General features: G+C 47.2%; 1 protein-coding gene across 4 annotated transcripts in view; it reads right to left on the reverse strand.

Annotated features, from left to right (window-relative positions):
* The window catches only part of RESF1 (retroelement silencing factor 1), a 214,033-nt gene that overhangs the window by 80,161 nt on the left and 114,053 nt on the right, over positions 1-19,819 (reverse strand). The gene's annotated exons all lie outside the window — the stretch shown is intronic.

Raw genomic sequence — 19,819 nt, forward strand, 5'->3', positions numbered from 1 at the left:
TCTCTTCCCCTATATGGCATCTTCTCTCCTTCTATGCCCCTTCCAGAAACTGTATGCCTCCCCCTTCCATCTCTCCTTTCACCCCATTGGTCTGGCATCTCTCTCCTCGCCTTCCCTCTCCCACACCTCTCCTCATAGTCTGGTATCTCCCCTTCCCTGATTCTCTGGCATCTCTCTCCTTTCCTTTTCTTCCATCTTTCGCTCCCCCTCCATGCTCTCACATCTCCCCCTTCCTTTTCCCTTAGACTGGCATACCTTCCTCCTACGCTCCAAGCCCTGGCATCTCCTTTAATTCCCTCCCTCATCTTCCTTCTCCCTCCAGCTGGGTACCGCAACACTCTTCCCTGCAGCTCTGCACTTCCCCACAATTGCCATGCTTCGGTTCCTCTTCTTCCTTCCTTCCTCCCCCCCCCCCCCGCGGGACCCTGCGGCACCATCAACTCTTACTCCCTCTAATGTCGGCCCTGCAGCTCCAGACTTCCTCGCACCTTCTCCCCTCCCCCTTTGGATCGCTATTATTTTAAATGTTATAGCCGCGGAGCTGTATCCATCAATGGAGATGTCTAACCTCGGCCTGCCCCGGAACTCTTACTGCAACAGTGACTTCCTGTTCCTGCCTAGACTGGCGGCTGCTGCAGTAAGAGTTCCGGGGCAGGCCGAGGTTAGACATCTCCACTGATGGATACAGCTCCGCGGCTATAACATTTAAAATAATAGCGATCCAAAGGGGGAGGGGAGAAGGTGCGAGGAAGTCTGGAGCTGCAGGGCCGACATTAGAGGGAGTAAGAGTTGATGGTGCCGCAGGGTCCCGCGGGGGGGGGGGGGGAGGAAGGAAGGAAGAAGAGGAACCGAAGCATGGCAATTGTGGGGAAGTGCAATCCCCCCAGTGCGTCCCCTTACCTTACCGACGCGTGTGTGCGCTGTGAAGAGAAACTTTGCGCTGCGATGTAATATTTTGTGCGTGAGCGCAGGCCAACGCAGCTTAGCGGGAACACTGGCCGTCACCCATCAGTCAAGAATATGCTGCCTGCTTGTCCTGGGATAAGGTTGAGATACCTTTCTGAACAAAGAATGAAGAGCAGATCCCAACTATAGTAACGAAAGATTAGGTTCTTACCTCTGTTAATCTTTCTTGTAAATCTCCTCTTTATTCTGGACTGATGGGTTATTTACCCATGGAAGCAGATATTCTCACATGTGGGTGACATCACCGATGGAGCCCCGGTACGGACACTTTAAAAGTGCATCGCCACTTTAAGACTTTCAGAAAGTTTATGATAGCCTGCACCGCGCATGCCTTCCTGCCCGATGTAGGCGCGTGATCCCTCAGTTTAGTAAGTCAGCTAAGAAGCCAATCCGAGGAGGTGGGTGAGTTGTGAGAATGCTGTCCCTGAATAACACCTGTTAGGGTAAGTAACTGTGATTTATCCCAGGACAAGCAGGCAGAATATTCTCACATGTGGGTGACCTCCAAGCTAACCAGAATGGGATGGTGGGAGTGTTGGTCTTTAGAAAATAAACTTTGTAATACTGACTTGCCAAAGTGGACATCCCGTCTGGAGAAAGATTCTAGACCAGACATGGGCAACTCCGGTCCTCAAGGGCTGGAATCCAATCAGGTTTTCAGGATTTCCCCACTGAATATGCATGAGATCTATTTTCATGCATTGCTTTCAATGCATATTCAGTGGGGAAATCCTGAAAACCTGATTGGATTCCAGCCCTTGAGGACCGGAGTTGCCCATGTCTGGTCTAGAATCTTTCTCCAGACGGGATGTCCACTTCGGCAAGTCAGTATTACAAAGTTTATTTTCTAAAGACCAACAAGAGGAAACGTCACCTTTGACTTGGTCCTAAATGGTATTACAGGGCCGGCAACGGAAGTAGAAATCACGGTCCCGCTGGGGATGAGCGATCACAGCATGATCAACTTCAAACTCGATGTCGGGAAGGGGAAAACTACCAAAACCTCAACCACAACTTTAAACTTCAAAAGGGGAAGATATGATAACATGAGAGCCATGGTGAAACAACGGATCAAGAAAAGAATGGGCAAAGTCAAAATGATAGAACAGGCATGGTCCCTTCTGAAAAAGCACAAAGCCTCTATATTCCGCGGATGTCCAAAGCAAAGAAAACCAAAGGCTGCAACAATTCCAGAAGCAGTGAAAGTGTTCAAAGGAGTAACAGAGGACAGCCTTACCACAGTAGAAGTGGACTTGGACCAGATCTACCGCCATATCAACTCAAAAGCGACAAATCTCCTGGACCGGACGGAATTCATCCGAGAGTCTTGAAAAAGCTAAAAGTGGAAATCGGAGAACTATTGCAAAAACTTGCCAACCTGTCAATCAAAACAGGGCAGATACCAGACGACTGGAAGATAGCGAACGTCACGCCGATATTAATAACAAAGGATCAAGAAGATTACTGGGCAACTATAGATCTGTGAGTCTCACGTCGGTCCCTGGGAAGATGGTTGAGGCGCTGATCAAGGATAGCATAACCCGGAACCTAGACACACACGACCTGATGAAAGCCAGCCAACATGGATTCAGGAAAGGGAAGTCATGTTTGACGAACCTACTTGAATTTTTTGAGACAGTGAACAGACAAATTGATAATGGAGAACCGGTGGATATTATATACAGTCAAACCTCGGTTTGCGAGTAACCCTGTTTGCGAGTGTTTTGCAAGACGAACAAAACACTCAGCAAACTTTTGACTCGCAAACCGAGTGTTGACTCGATTTGCGAGCACCTCCCCCAATAACCGGCATTGCTTCCCCCCCCGCTCGCAAAGGCCCCCTCGCTCCAACCGACACCCCGCCCCCCCACCGCGCGAACTGGCCCCCCGCCAGTACAACTTAAATTTACCCACCTCCCCGTCTAGCACCAGCACCAGCACCGGCACACAGGCACAGATCTTCAGGCGTCCGGCTTCGGTTCATAGACAAAGCGCACCTTTGTCCTGGCGCGCTTTTGACCATTTTCTGAAGCTGACTTTTTAAAAGTAGATTCTACCACCAGGGATTGATGGAGAAGTTGTGGCTTATCAAACCCTGGAAGACAGATGACTTTGTAGAGGGATTCTAGTTTTCTGGGAGCCACTGGCACTGAGAGTGGTGATTCTAAGTTCTTGTAGAAGGTCTCACGCAAAATGCCATGTAGGGGCAGCTTCAGCATCTCTTTGGGAGGCTGGTTGTAATTTAGAGTCTCAAGATACTCTTTGCTTATTTGGAATCAGCCTCCAATGGTACCGACAGGTCCTTTCCTAACATCCTTATAAATTTTGAAAAAGACAGTTTTTCTGTAGGAGATGCCTCCCGAGCTGGGGAACGTCCAGGAGAGTCAGATGCTGGGGAGTCTTCAGCCTCAGTGGACGATGGAGCTGGATCCGGATTGGAGTCGTCAAGTAAATCTGATCTTGAAGCAAAGAGGAAGATTTTGTCTTCGATCGGTTCCAGTCCGGCATCAGAGTCTGAGAACGCTTTTTCTTGCAAGATGCCCACCCGACCGGTGTCGAAGTCTCGGAATACTTCCTCTTCCGAGACACTTTAGTAGACTTAGCAGGACTTCGGTCCGAGTGCCTGGATGACAATGACCGATGTCGAGGAGAGCAGTGCTTGGAAGTGGAGCGATAAGCTGCTTCAGTAGATCGCACCAATGGAGCATCGACGGTGCTGGTGGTTGTGGCCGTGCGCTCATGCTGGACCAGCACCGGAGAAGTCAGTGTCGGAAGCAATAGGTGGAACTGATCCCCGAGCTCCTCTCGAAACAAAGCATCAACTTTTGCTTCAGAGTAAGCACCGGTACTGGAGATTTTGCTGCTGGTACCTTAGGTGCTGTGACACGTTCCGGAGAGGATGATGTTGAGGCACACCTCAATAAAGGAATTGGTCGCTTCCGGTACTTGTGCAAGGTCGGCATGACTTGGCTCGATGCCTTCATGAGCTGCATCCCTGAGGGGGAAGGGGAAGGCTTCTTAGCTTGCTTACCCAAGGTATGGTGTAATGCAACACCGGAGTCGATGTCGGTGCCTCTACCGGTGTCGAAGCCTTTGGTGTAAGCACCTTCGATGTCGATGATGTTGATGCGGGCTCTCCGAACAGCTTTGTCTTCTGCAAAATTTGATTTTTAATAGTCCTCTTTTGCAAGGAAGAGCAGCGCTTGCATGTTTGTACACAGTGTTCAGGACCCAAACACTGCAGGCACCAGCTGTGAGGGTCCATTAGTGAAATAGTGCGAGCACAACAACCACACTGTTTGAAACCCGTCAGCTGGCGGGAAATGGACAAGAACACGGCCTCAGAGATCAAACTCGATGAGTAGGCCCCACCGGGCCAAAAACCCACAGATGGCAAAAAGAAAGGAACTTAAAAAAAAAAATTAAACATGAAAAAGAAAGAAAAATTCTGACTAGAAAAGTAAAAAAACCACAAGAGTGGGAAGGTAAAAAAGGATCAACAGCCGTTGAACGCGACTTCTTAGCTCCGCAGAAACTAAGAAACTGAGAGACTGCACGCCTATGTCGGGTGGGAAGGCACTCACGCATGTGCAGTGCGGACTATTGCAAACTTTCTGAAAGTCTTAACGTGGTGATGCACTTTTAAAGTGTCTGTACTGGGGCTCCGTCAGTGAAGTCACTCACATGTGAGAATATGCTGCCGGCTTGTCTTGGGATAATACTTACAATGGTAGAGAAGACTACAACAAAATAATTCAGATGCTGCAGCTACTTCCCACAGATCTAATTGGACAAATCAATGGGGTTGTATGGTGTACATCTGAGGGTACTGAAGGAACTAAGGAAAGTTCTGGTGGCTCTGCTGGCTGACGTTTTCAAAGCTTCTCTAGAATCGAGAGTGGTACCAAAGGACAGAAGAAGGGTGGATATGGTCCTTCTCCACAAAAGTGGAAGGAAGAAGTAGGAAACTATAGGCTGGTAAGTCTGACTTCTGTGGTAAGTAAATTAATAGAAACACTTTTAAAACAGAGCATAGTGAAGTTTCTACAATCTAGTGGATTACAGAACCCGAGGCAACATGGATTAACTAGAGGCAGGTCTTGTTAGACAAATCTGATCAATTTCTTTGACTTGGTGACTGGCGAATTGGATAGAAGGAGTGTGCTAGAAGTGGTAGAAGATAGCGAACGTCTTGTTATTTCGATTTTAGCAAAGCCTTTGACAGTGTTCCACACAGGAATCTAAAAAATAAGCTGGGCGCCCTTGGGATGAGCCCAAAGTGACAAACTGGGTCAGGAACTGGTTGAGTGGAAGGCGACAAAGGGTAATCAATGGAGATCTCTCTGAGAGAACTTAGAATACATATTCCAATTCCCATAGCAAGAAATCACCAATATTAAGATGCAGGCAGCAGTCCAGCAGCAAGATTGAGGCTATCCAGTCTTTTACACTGAATGTCACATGTTTGATTATTTCCCAGTTGGTGAGAGGTCTTATGTATGTGTTTGGTGTAAAAAGCTCCTAGCACTCAGGGAATAAATCTAATCTCTTGAGGCTAGAGTAGTGACAGCAACAGGCTGCAGATCGCATCACAGAAATAGACCTCACACTCCTTGGCTACTGGTATGAAATACAGTCAAACCTCGGTTTATGAGTACCGCGATTTACGAGTGTTTTGCAAAACATTTTGTATAATCTGCGACTCGTAAACCGAGCTTGACTCGCTATACGAGCATGTCTCAAAGTAAGGGTGTCCAAACTGCTGCCCCGTGCGGCCCGCTCGAGGGCAATGCGTTTGTTCCCTCTGCCACCCCTGGATGATTGCTTTCTTGCCAGCTTCCTCCTCCTTGCTGTGTTGTTCACATGGGGCAGCGGGCGGCAGCTCCTGCATGCCTCCTGCGGCTGGCTTGGAGACGTTCCCTCTGACTTTGTGACGTCAGAGGGAGGGCTTCCGGGTCGGCCACGGGGGGCATGCAGGAGCTGCCGCCCGCTGCCCCAAGCGAACACCACAGCAAGGAGGAGGGAGCCAGCAAGAAGGCAATCATCCAGGGGCGGCAGAAGGAGGGCTTCCGGGTTGGCCGCGGGGGGGCACGTGGGAAGCGCTACCCGTGGCTTTAAACGAACACTGTGGCAAGAAGGAGGAGAAAGCCGGCACGAAGGTAGGCACCCACAGCACAAAACGAACGAAAAAAAAGGTTGGTTGGTTCGGCTGTGGAAAGAGCCCCAGTGCCCCAGAGCCCCAGTTCTGTCATGTTTATGTCGGTCGCTGGCAGCCGTAGCAACGAATCGTCTGAGTCTCCATTATATCCTATGGGGAACTTTGCTTTGATAAACGAGCGTTTTGGATTACGAGCATGCTCCTGGAATGGATTATGCTCGTAAACCAAGGTACCACTGTATATTTATTAGCAATAAATGAAAGTTAGCAACAGACACTGAAATGCAGCACTCGGGGCAGTTAAGGATAATATATATACAATGTAGCAGGCTTCTGTCTTAGGATTCATCTCTTCTCCTCCCCTCCTCCTTTCCTTATGCCAGCCAGCATAACATTTACACATTAGCTCAGTAGCCTAAGATACAGATTACATACTTGCTTTTCTATTAGCTTTATGGTGTAAACACTTATCATGGAGCCATACTGAAACGTGACGTCACCTGGTGCTAAAACTGACGTTTCTAAATTTCCCTGACAAATGCATTTCCAATACTAAGGCTAATAACTCCGGATAACAGGCCCCCACCTTCCCGAGTTACACTGTCCTTCGCTAGTACTTCTTAGGAGGACTTCTTATCATGTACTGTACTGTTCTGAAAAGTCCCAAAACAATGATGTCACAGTAAGAAGATCTGACTGCTGGTTTCTGGAGCAAAGAAGAATCTCTCTCTTACTGACAGAGAGGAAAATGACTTCTTAGAAGAATGAATTCATATGCACAATGTCTCTCTTAGAAATATAACTATTTGGAGTTTCATAGGGGTCTTCGCCTACAATATATACAGGTCTTATGCTTGAGTCTTCTTCTGCCTAAATTTTCCTGATTCTCCTCTGATTCGTCCTCAGTAGCAGACTTAGAAGAGCTAAGGAAGACAGAGGTACATAGAGGAGACCTACAGGGATGTTGTAGAAAAGTCCCATCTCCAATCTGGCTGCCTCTGTGCTGCCTAAGAGGAAGGAGGTCTTCTTAAAGGAGAGCATCGCCTTAGTGAAGTAGGAAGCAGCCCTATAGTCAGAAGCTGCCCACCAGGGGATGCAATGTCCTCTTGCACTGAGGATGTGTCTCCAGAAGCTTCTGCTCAAGAGGGAAGGGTTAGGAAAGCCATTATAGTGGAAGATTCGATCATTAGGCATGCAGATAGCTGGGTGGCTGGTGTGAAGGTGGCGGACCTCGTGTGTCACTTAGATAAGATTTTAAACACTGCTGTGTTCGTACATGTGGGTACCAATGACATAGGGAAATGCGGTAGGGAGGTTCTGTAAGCCAAATTTGGCCTATTAGGTAGACATTTAAAATCCAGAACCTCCAGGGTAGTATTTTCAGAAGTGCTCCTTGTTCCACGCACAGGTCCCAAAAGGCAGAGTTCCAGAGTCTCAATGCATGGATGAGGCGACGGTGCAGGGAGGAGGATTTTAGATTCGTTAGGAACTAGATGACATACTGGGGAAGAGGGAGCCTATTCCACAAAGATGGACTCCACCTTAACCAGGGTGGAACCAAGCTGTTGGCGTCAACATTTTAAAAGGAAATAGAGCAGCTTTTAAACTAGAAACTGGGGAAAGGCCAACAGTCGCTCAAAAGAGCATGGTTCGAGACAAGGTATCTTTTTAAGACATCATAAAAAAGAAGACAGAGCATCCTGATAGTGAGATTGCAATACAGGCCACAGTAGACCAGGTTTCCTTAAATTCAGAGCAGGATGATTTTCAAAAGGTTGCAAATTATCTATGCCAATTGCTGAGCAAATTGCAAATAGATAAGACAAACATTGTTTGAAATGTCTGTATGCAAATGCCAGAAGCCTAAGAAACAAGATGGAAGAGTTGGAATATATTGCACAAAATGAAAAGATAGATATAACAGGCATCTCTGAAACCTGGTGGAAGGAAGATAAACAATGGGACACTGTTATACCGAGGTACAAGTTATATCTTAGTAATAGGGTTGCAGCCCTGCAAAATTCCTCAGGAGGAAAAGATCTAGCTTCGGACCATGAAGAAGCCACACTCCTGGTAAAATGCGCCCAAACAGAAGCAGGGGACTCTTTCCTTGCAAGAATGTAGGTGTATGAAATGGCTCTATGGATCCGCCTGGAGATCATGGCCTTATAAGAGGGAACACCACGCTTCAACAAACAAGTCAGCACAAACAGAGAACCAGAAAGACGAGACTCGCTGGTGCTCTCCAGAGAACGTGGAAATCTATCCTGATGTTTGGAACTTATCGGCTGAAACACAGGCAAACACATTTCCTGAATGACAGAAACAGCTGAAACCACTGTCTGGAAAAAGGAAGGAACTATCCAAAGAGAAACTCGTTACCTCCAAAATATGGGCAGAAGTGATGGCGATCAGAAAACAGTCGTGAGAGCTAACTCCAGGAGAAACGTATCCAGAAGAGGCTCAAAGGGAATCCTGGCAAGGCCCAACAGCACCACGGCAAGGTCCCAGACCAGGAACAGATGCTTAATGGGCAGCCAGACCGAAGAGCCCCTTTCACAAATGAGCAATAACAAGATGCAATGTTAATTAGAACAGACTATCCCGAGATGGAAAACAGGACAGACTGATCCACAATGACACAGACACCACCATGAGGACTTTATTCAGACCAGCTTGGAGAAAGGGAAGGACCTGTGACCCTGGAGCTGAACAAAGACACACCCCTCCCCCCCTCCTCCCCCCGGAGCCTGGTCACCTCAAAGGAGAAAAGTTTCCCACGTCTCAACATAGGCAAACACAAGGATGACTTCTGAGATTTGAGCAGTGGATCAAATACCAGCTCTGAATAGCCTGTATGATCTATGGCCGCGTGCTGAAGAGCAGAGCGACCTGTAACTTCCATGACAACCAGGCCCGAGCGAGAAGGACCAGGCATATGCTCAGGCGCAAACTGCACCAAACCCGCAAACACATCAGAGCCATGCACCACAGTCTTTGAAGCCAGTCTGGAACCACCAGAAGGACGCGGCCTGGATGACTCTCAAGCCATCGAAGGACCTCAGCCCAGGTGGAAAGTCATAAAGAACATCTGTAGGCCACAGCTGTACTCGAGCCTTGAGACCCTCACCATTTGGGCTCAAATCTGTGGCTGAAGAAGTGTGGCACTCCTTTTTTTTCCTTCAGCCATGGTCATGAAATCAATGTTGGGCTGACCTTAGCACCTGAGGCGACAGGGTCTACTCTCTGCTTGAATATAGCCCACTCAGCCATATGCGCTGCTATCAGCATCGGGAGATGATGTTCCGACCAAAGGAAAAGAAGGCAGGACTCTGCCAGTCCCTCCAGAGACCACGGCAAGTCTTTAAGGGCTAGATGAATGACCCGGAGCACCAGCCAAAACATGGACCACTTCTTCTGTAACAGAGTCCAATTGTCCTGAAGTAGATGGGGACAGCGCATTCCACCAGCCCTGAATGCTGGCACCTTGGTTACCACCTTCCAGGAGGCAATGTCCAATGGAATGCTCCGGTAGAGCGACTGAGGGCGAAGTCTCCAAACCCCATGGTAGCTTCTTGGCTAATAAATCTCGGTGAGGCATCCAGCGAGAGAGCCAGGCCTGCAAAAGACGACACATGACCTCCTTCGCTCAAGGAACCACCTCCGGCGGGCCACCATGGAGCCCAGAAACTGTAGGTAGTCATGAAGCGCCAACTTGTGGGTTTTTTGGTTTTTTAATTTTAAACTCCAAAATCTGCAAACACAGATTGTCTCCGAGCCTCGGGCAGGTATACACGGTCCGCCGCCATATCGAACAACACCCCCTGGAAATCCGACAGTGTGGGTGATAGATAGCTTTTGCTGAAGATGAAGCTGACAATCCAGCCCAGGTCCTCCAGAAACCGGAATACCTGGTTCCACTGTGGTGCACCCCACTTTCAAAGAGGGTGCTCCGAGTAACCAGTTGTCCAGATATGGGTGAACCTTGCAACCCCATCCTCCTGCAATGAGCAGCCACAACCACCAGCACAGTGGTGAAGGTCTGCCGCAATGTGCATCCAGATCTGCAGATGCTCCAAGATCCGACCCCTATCCGCAGAGGGGTTCTTAACTCTCTGGTTTCTTTTTTTTTCCGGCAGGTCAGGCAGAGGCAGGCTGAAAGCACCTGTAGTTCGCAAACCGACCCCTGGAAACCTGAAGGATCTCCACAACGAGGAAGGAGAATGTGGTCTGTAGGCACACAAAAATTCTTCGGAAGCCCCAAAAAGGGGGGCACTATACCATCCAGCAGCGCCTTCTGATGACGATCCATCATGAGGGCATCCAGCCAATTGCCCAACAGCAAGTGCCCTATGAAAGGCAGCTGGGCTAGAGTTGCCATGGAGGATATAGCAGCAGCCTACTGTCGAACCCAAAATATTCGGCGGGCTGACAGAATACACTGACCCTGAGGCCAGCCCTCTCAAAAGCTCATAGAACCATTCGTCATGAAGTCCATCCCAGACATCAGAAGCTGAGGAGGCTGCTCTACCACCTCAATCTCTAGCATACGTTACAAGCTAGGCAGGCACAGCATGAAGGACATCGCCACAGCAGCTTTAACTCCTAAATTAGCAGAGTCAAAAAATGTCACTAGGCAGTGACATGCGTCGAGTCAACTGAGAGGCCCGGGAATCACCTAGGGTCACCCCAACAGCTGCTGTTACTCCTGCACCAGAGGATATTGGCGGGAGATAACGCTAGCATTCCAGAAAAGCCAATCCTGAGAGTCAAACTGTTCCGTAACTACTAGACTAATAACAGGATGCCCCAGAAGGAACTCATCCTGCGAGTGCACGCTGCAAAGCCAAGTAAAAGAACAGAAATAGGAGGCGGCTTAGCATCCAAACTCAAGTCCTGCCAAGACAGAGCAATCAGATCAAGCAGCACCGTAAAGTTAAACAAGAGCACCACAGTCTGATCAGCACCAGGATCCAGAGCCCCTAAGAAATCTGTGGATCCAGCAGTCAAACCCAGATCCTCTAATCCGAGCAGTGCAGCCTTTGCAACCAAATGCTCATCAAGGACCAGATTTGTCGCTAATGCCCCCTGAACTGGCTGCAAAGAAGGAACAGGTGGAGCTGGCGCAGACGCTGAAATTCCTGAAGAGGTAACATCGGGCAGAGACTGCACAGGGGTTAACAGAACAGCCTGCAGCCGGATCTCCGGCTTGAAACTCGGAGCACAAAAATCTCACACACTCTGAGAAGGCATCTGGACCCTGGGGCATAGAGCCACCCTCAGATGACAACCTTGCGCATTTTAGGCTGTGGAGGGTCCATCATGCGGCTGGCCGCCGCCACCGCAAAATCAAGCCCCGAAAGCAAAAAAGGCCACCCAACAGGCTCTCTGAGCGTGTAATCACCTGCTTTTGTGAGGGGGAGGCTGAACCAGTAGTTAGCGTCCCCCCAACCGCGCCATGCAACACATGGCACAAAAATGCTCAAACAGTGGCAAATTTGCACAAATTTGGCATGAATCCAAACTAGGAGACATTCAGGACCCCATTCTAGCAGTTTTCCTGGCAAAAAAACAAATTTTAAAGAAGCAGGGAGAAGTTGAAAAAAAGATTGCTGAAAATTTAAGATGGCCGCCAGACCTGAATTCATGCCAAAAACATGTTAAAAAAGGCACTTCCCACGGTCTCTCTCACTTCAGCTCAAATAATTGTGCTATTAAAGCCCCATAAGGATGCGGCCCTCTCTTCCTCTTACCGCCCCATTTCGCTGTTGAATGTGGAGGCCAAAATATTCGCCAAGGTTTTGGCTAATCGATTGGCTTGTGTCCTTCCTGATTTGATTGCCTCCCCTCAGGTGGGATTTGTGCAGGGGCGTACTAGTGCGAAAAACCTTAGATCCATATTGGCATCCTTGGAACTCGTGGAGAGAACCCAACTATCTTCTCTATTGGTCAGCTTTGATGCTGAAAAGGCCTTCGATCGGGTCTCTTGGAATTTTTTATTTGAGGTTTTAACTCGGTATGGTATAACGGGTCTGTTTCAGGATGCGATTCGGGTGCTTTATCACTCTCCTACAGCTTTTGTCTGGGCCAATGGACTTCGTTTTCCTTCATTTCCAATATGTCGGGGCACGCGTCAGGGATGCCCCCTTTCCCCGTTGCTCTTTGCTCTGTCGTTGGATCCTCTGATCCGTGATATTCAGCTTAATGGAGCTATTTCGGGTATTCGAATTGGTTCTTCTGAATTTAAGATCTCGGCTTTTGCGGATGACCTTCTGGTCCATATTTCGGACCCCGTTCAGTCTCTTTCCAATCTGATGACCACTTTTCAAGAATATGGAGATTATTCTGGTTTTAAGCTTAACCTTGATAAATCTTTGGCGTTGGCCACATCCTCGGTTCTACGGGACTCTTGGCCTGGGCCCTTTCCTCTTCTATGGGCTTCTTCCTCATTTCGTTATCTAGGGATCCAGTTGACGCCTCGTACTTCTGCGTTATATCGCGTTAACATCGACTCTTTGTTATGCTCTTCGGCTGAATATTTCGCTCGGTGGTCTCCTCTTCCTCTGTCCTTGTCGGGCAGGATCCATTTGTTTAATATGGTCCTTTTTCCTAAATGGCTTTATACCTTGCAGATGCTCCCTTTATGGCTTTTGAAACAAGATATTACTAGGTTACATTCTATGCTTTCTCGATTCTGTTGGGGGGGACGACGACCACGGGTGGCATTGCGTTATCTGTTGGAAGCGTGGGGTGGAGGGGGACTGGGGTTGCCGCATTTTCGGTTATACAATGCTGCCTGTTTGATGCGTTTTCTGGGAGAGTGGCTTTCAGATCGCCAGGATTTTACTCCAAAATCCTATGAGAAGGAATTTTTCGCGCCCTGGCATATCCTGTCCTTGGTGCACGCGCCTCGTTCTGCCTTGCCGGCGTCACTTCGGGGGAGTTTGCTGTTGCACTCGCTCCGCATTATTTGGTCTTATGTGTTGGCCTCCTGGAATGGTACTCCCTCGATTACTAGATACTTACCTATTCAGGGGAATCTGCAATTCAGCCCCGGTATGGAGAATGCTAGTTTTCGTAAACTGGCATCCCGGGATTTCACGTTACTTACCCATGTTCTCCAGGTTGATGGCTCCTTAATATCCTGGGACGCTCTGATCCGGTCGGGAGTTTTTTCTGCGGGCGACTTTCTTGCGTTTCGGCAACTTCATCATTATGTCCGATCCCTCCCCCGGACTGCTTTGGCTTTTCCTATTGAGGACAAATTGGCGGCACTGCTGGATCCCTATTTGGAAGATGGGTTTACAGTCTCTGGTTTTTATAAGGACTTCCATCGTTTATTGGGTCCGCCCGATCGTGCTGTCATACACGCTCGGTGGTGTCAAGATCTGGGAATAGCGCGGGACGCCTTGGATCTCTCTTCCTTGATTGCAAGAATCCCGGGAATCTCTGTTAATGCAGATCTACGGGAGTGTCAATTTAGAGTACTTCATCGGGGCTATTTCACGAAGAGCCAGTTATATTATTCGGGTTACACGGATTCCCCTTTATGCCCTAAATGTCTCCTGCAGCCCCATTCGTTTCTTCATGCCTTTTGGTCGTGTGTGAAAATCAAACGTTTTTGGCGGCAGGTTCTATCTTATGTGGAGCGTGTTTTCGGCACTACACTACCTTTCTCTGCAGCTGGTCTCCTGCTGGATAAGTATGAGGCCTTCCGTTTATCGAATTCGGGTCAGCGGCAGTTTATGAGACGGGTGGGTGTCTTGGGGAAGAAGGTAATTCTATCTGTTTGGATTGGGGAAACTTTACCATCCTTTTGGGACTGGAGGAATCGATTGCATGCTCTGCTGCTGCTGGAGCGGAAGGATGCATCTTTTAGCTTGCGAAGAAAGCGCCAGTTTCTTCGGATCTGGGATTCTTATCTTTTTTCATTATCACCACGGGCTAGAAGTGACATTCTAAATTCCTTGTGATTTTTTCTGGGACCCGGGCTTGATTTCCAACTTTGAGGGGCACCAGGTATACTTCTCTTTTCTTTGTTTCTTTGTTTCTTTCTCTCTTTCTTCCTTTTTTTTTTTTTTTTTTCTCAGTGTTGGAGTCAATCATTGGATTTGGCAGTGGGCTATCTGAGTCCAAGCCTACTGCACTACAATTATTTCTGCTTCAGTCTAGGGGGTTTGGGGATGGGGGGAGGGTTGGGTGGGATTGTTGGATCTACTGTTCTATTTCTGATTGTGTTCTTCTGTTGCTGTGGTTATTGCATATTGGTTTGTCCTTTGTTATTGGATAATAAAAATTGATTCAACATAAAAAAGGCACTTCCCAAAATTAAAAAATTACAGTAGAATTTTTCAGATGGGGGAACACATTGGATCACTAGAAAACACTCAAAACCCTTTGAAATTAAGTTTTAGAAATTGTTGTTGGAGCCTGTCAGCCCCTCTTACAAACGCTGGTCACAGAAACTGCATCTGCTCTCTAGCTCCGATTAAGAGCCAGAGTGAGAATTCACTGCCACACTGTTGCGCAAGAGGAGAAGCTCCGGCCCACACACACGTGACTGCAAGCACAGGCAGGCTTCGCCGGCTTCAGTAAGTTTCTTTACTAAAGCGCCACAGAGGGAGGGAGATAGATTTGGCCGTAGGTAGGTAGATGAGCACGTGCCTTCCCTCCCTTAAGTTTCTTTACTAACGCACCGCGAAGGTAAGGGGGAGGGAGGGAGATTCTCTGGCCGATGAAGGGCAGTGAGGTGGCGAGAGGGAAGGGTGGATGCTGCAGGGATGGGGCAGTGAAGGGGCAGTGAAGAGGACAGATTTTTTTTCTCCGTGTCATTCTCTATCTGGAGACCCATCTTTTACAGGTAAGCCGCCATAATCACCATCACATTGGTGAAGGTCTAGGGTACTGTCGCCAGCCCAAAAGGCAGAATCGGGAATTGGCAATGCTGTTCCAGAACATTAAACTGCAAAAATTTGCAGTGGGCCGGAAAAAGGGAATGTGCAAGTATGCCTCCGTGAAATCCAAATAGGCAAGAAACTCTCCTCGGACCACTGCTGCAATGACCGAACGCCTAGTCTCCATGTGAAATTGTGGAACCTTGAGAGCTGCATTCACTTGCTGAAGATCCAGAATAGGTCCCCAATCTTCAGAGCCTTTCTTTGGCACAATAAGTTATATAGAGTATCTGCCCGAGTCCAAGTGGTCGGGCAACAGCAGCTCTATAGCTTAAATATCCAGCAAGTGTTAAATGGTGGTCTGAACCTTGAGCACTTTTTCCAGGCGACATGAAGGAGAGTCCACAAACCAATCTGTTAGATGCCGGGCAAATTCCAGCTTGTAGCCCGACCGAATAATGTCCAAGACCCACTGGTCAGACATAAAGCACATCCAGGCAGACTAGCCAAAGTAGTCATGGAAGTGGACCCACCAGTCTACTGTCTGATTCACAGGATTCTGCAGGCAGAGATGCCAAAACTTTGCCAAAACTTGCATAAGGTCATACAATGCATCAGCAATATAATCTGTCCTGGTCAAAAGAATTTGAGGAGGAGGAGGAGGAGGAGGAGGAGGATCCACCACCTCACTTTCCAGTGTGCACACATTCGAGACAGGCATGTGCAATAAGACATCGCTGAAGCAGCCTTGATGCCTAAAGCAGTTGTATCAAAGTGTTTCCTGAGGACCACATCCACACGGCAGTCCTGCATATCATTTAGCACCACACCATCTTCACTAGGGAGAGAGGTGCACTTAGTCACCTGTACCACCAAAAAATCTACCCTGGGCTGACCCAAAAGCTGCTGACACTCTTGTGCCAGGGGATACAAGCGTGATATAGCTCTATCAATTTTAAGAGCACCCTCTGGAAAATCAAACTGCTCCGAGACCAGAACACTCATATCAGGGTGCCAGGAAAAGGTAGAAGACACTGAGCACACACCACTAAGCCAGGAAGAACTGGACGGAGACGTCTGAGTGACTAAGTTTAACTCCTGCAAGGACTCAGAAATAAGGTCCATCAGAGCACAAACTTACATAAATGCAGGACAGTCAGATAATCCCCAGAATCCAAGACCCCAGAGGGATCCACAGATCCAGCACACAGCTCTTATTTCCCAGCTCTGGGAAGAGCTGTACCTGCAAAAAAGGATCAGTAAGCAAAACATCTGCATCAGGGTCCCCCAGATAAGGGTCAGGCAGTGCAAAAGCAGCAGCAGACTGAGGCAAGAACGCGCCCAAAGGCACAACGCCACTAAGACGCCACGGATGCGGATTGGGACTGCTCAGGGGGAGAATACCTGTTCTGCAATTCACAAAAAATTTCATAAATCTAGAAAAAGTGTTTGGCTCCTGGGGTGTAGAGTTACCCTTAAATGATTTAAATTGTTTTTTCTTAGGCTGTGGAAGGTCTGCAGCCGGGCAAATGGAAACTACCAGCTGTGCCAAGCCCCAAAAGCAACAAAGGCTGCCCTGTCAGGCTAGCTGAGTGTTTGGTCACCTACTTCAGGAGGGGAGAGGCTAAGCTGGACGCTGCCACCCCTACCCCACCCCGGCTGTATCACGTGGTGCAAGGATGCTCAAAAAGCACTAAATTTGCACAATCCTGGCAAGAATCCACATGAGAGCCCAAAGACTCCATCCCAGCAAATTTCTAGGTAAAATCTGCAGTTTTGAAGAAGCAGGGAACTTTAGAAAAAAAGATAACTAAAAATCCAAGATGGCCACCGTCAAAAAAATTCACACCAAAATTGCAATATTTTTCATACTTCCCAAACTCCAAACAGAGATTTTAGAATTTTTCAGGAAGGGGAATAGGGGAACATTCAGAAACACTCAAAACTCCACTTTTCCAACCATCCCCGATTCACCTCATAGGCTGTACTCACTGTGACCTGACAATCTACCTCAGCTGTCTCACAGTAGCTAGATGAGAAAATTCACTACCACAATGCTGGGAAGCTGCAAAACTGATCTTCAGGCTACCAGTTAAACTCCTATACCTGACTATACCTCCATCCCTGTGGACCAACAGATGCACATCAGAACAGGCAGAGGTGAGAAGATGCAGTCGGTACCTTGTGAGACACCAGCTAGTCTCCTAAGGGCGCCAACATCCTGTGCTCAAACCATGCTTAATAGTAAGTGAGACCACCTCGGGGACAGCCGTGAGCTCAAGAAAACTATGCAGTCTGGCTAACAGGTACCCAGAGGAATCGGCCTGTCAGCTACAGACTGAAGTCTGTGTGTTTTCAAGCAGGCAGAGCTATGAAATCATTCCAAGCAGCAGAATTCTCAAAAAAGAGACAAAATTACACCAAATAAAATAATAAAATGAGAAGAGCAGAACAAACGCTCTTGCAAGCACATGTGACAGAAACTGTAGGTGGAGCTAGAGAACCCAGTGAAGTACAGCAGAGACAGAATGAAAAATTTGGAGTGGATTCCTTGCGGCTATGGGGATATAACCCATCTGTCTAGAATGTCTCATCTATTGCACTGGAAATTAGGGTTAAAATAGCCTGAGGACTCCATCCCCACCAGTTTTGAGGCAAAACAAAGTGACTTGAAGCTTCTAGAGAACTTAAAAAAAATAAAAAAAAAATCAGGAGATCCAAGATGGCCGCCACAGCAGCATTTTGGTGCCAGAAAACAGCTTCAAGACTCTTAAAAGAAAAAAAAACTAACAAACAGAGATTGTAGAGGTGGGAGAACCTAAACAGGCAGAAACTTTTAAAAATAAAATTTACAGACCCCCTGATTTTCCTTAGGCTATAACAGCCTTACTCACTATGACCTATGTTAGCAATGTGTTGCAGCCTGTCTCAGCTCCAAAGGTAGCTGGATCTGGGAGAAGCAATCACAGCCTTAAAATGGAACATCATTCCAATGCTGAATCTTTGAGCTGCCAGACCTGTGGAGGCAAAATGCAGCCAGCATTCTACACAACCTTGCCGAGCCCCCTATAGATGCCTAACAGCATGCGCTCAAGTCCCTGCAAAACAGTAGGTGAGCGATGCTACAAAAATGCTTCTGCAGGCTGGCCAACAGGTACCACAAGAGATCAGCCTATCAGCTGCAGATATGTCTGCTTCTCCTCCACACAGGCAGAGCTGGACTGTCGACTAGCAGAGCTCTTAGCACTGAAATCAGGCAAAAAGACCAATAAAACCAACAAAAATAAAGAAATAAGCAGATTAGAAAGACTTATTCTAGCTCATGTGCAGAAGGAAAATCTGAAGGGGCAGCAGAGCCCTCTGGTGAAGGAAGAGGGATTAAAAAACTGGAGTGAATTCCTTCTGCATGGCTCATGAGCACTGGGATATTATCCGTCCATCCAGAATGACACACCTATTGTACTAGAATAATTGTTTTGGGACCTCTCAGAGAGAGAAAGATAATGGTTAATGTGGATGGGCAGACTAGATGGGCCATTTGGCTTTTATCTGCCGTCATGTCTCTGTTTATGCAAATCTTTTTACAAACCCTGCTAGGCTAAACTGCTTTTATCATATTCTCTAGAAATAGATTCCGAGCTTAATTACACAATGAATGAAGAAATATTTCTCAGATTTATTTTAAATTCACTAACTAGCTTCATTGTGTGTAATCTTTGTATTTTTGGAAAGGAGAAAAAGAAGCGATTCTCGATCCACTCCACTCTACTAGCTGTTTTAGCTTTTCCTCATAGGAAAGTCATCCCTTCATCACCCTTCTCTGTACTTTTTCTAATTCTACTAGGGCCCCCTTTTATGAAGCAGCGCTAGGTTTTTTTATTACCAGCCACAGCAGTTATTAGCTTAGACGTTCTTAGGAATTCTATGAGCGTCGGAGCTTTTATCATTGTGGCTGGTGATAAAAAAGCCAACGTGGCTCCATAAAAAGGGGAGGGGGGATATTTTGAGATACAATGACCAGAATTGCCCATAATATTTAAGGTGTGGTTGCACCACAAGGCAATACAAAGGCATTATAATATATTGCTTGTTTTCCATTCCTTTCCTAATAATGCCTAGCATTCTATTTGCTTTCTTAACTGCTGCTGCATACTGAGCAAAGGGTTTCAATATATCAACAATGACACTCAAATCTCTTTCCTGGGTCCTAGTATGGAACCTTGCATCATATAGCTATACTTTGGGTTCCTCTTCCCTACATGCATCACTTTTCACTTGCTCACATTAAATGTCATCTGCCATTTGGAAGCCCAGTCTCCCAGTCTTGCAAATTCCTCTTGCAAGTTTGTAGAACTATTTTGTGATTTAACAACTTTGGATAACTGTCATCAGCAAATTTGATCACCTCACTCAATGTGTGTGTTTCAGGATCATTTATAAATATGATAAAAAGCAGTGGTCCCTGAACAGATTTCTGCGGAACCCTACTATCTATCTTTCTCCACTGAGAATGCCTGACCATTTCATCATTTACTTTGTTTTTAACCAGTTCTTAATCCACAATAGGACACTGCTTCCTAAAGTATGACTAATTCCCTCAGAAATCATTTATGAGGTATTTTGACAAATGCCTTCCAGATGCACAATATCAACCTGCTAGCTTCTATTCACTGTTTAACTTGATGACAAAAAATTAAAGCAAGAGATGAACAAACATGCCCAGAAATGCCTTCTCTAAATGTAAGAAAATATATACTTTTATAAAACACCTGATGGAAACACTTTTCACATATCCAATTTG

The sequence above is a fragment of the Geotrypetes seraphini genome, chromosome 7 (assembly GCF_902459505.1).
Source record: "Geotrypetes seraphini chromosome 7, aGeoSer1.1, whole genome shotgun sequence".
NCBI classification, from domain to species: Eukaryota; Metazoa; Chordata; class Amphibia; order Gymnophiona; family Dermophiidae; genus Geotrypetes; species Geotrypetes seraphini.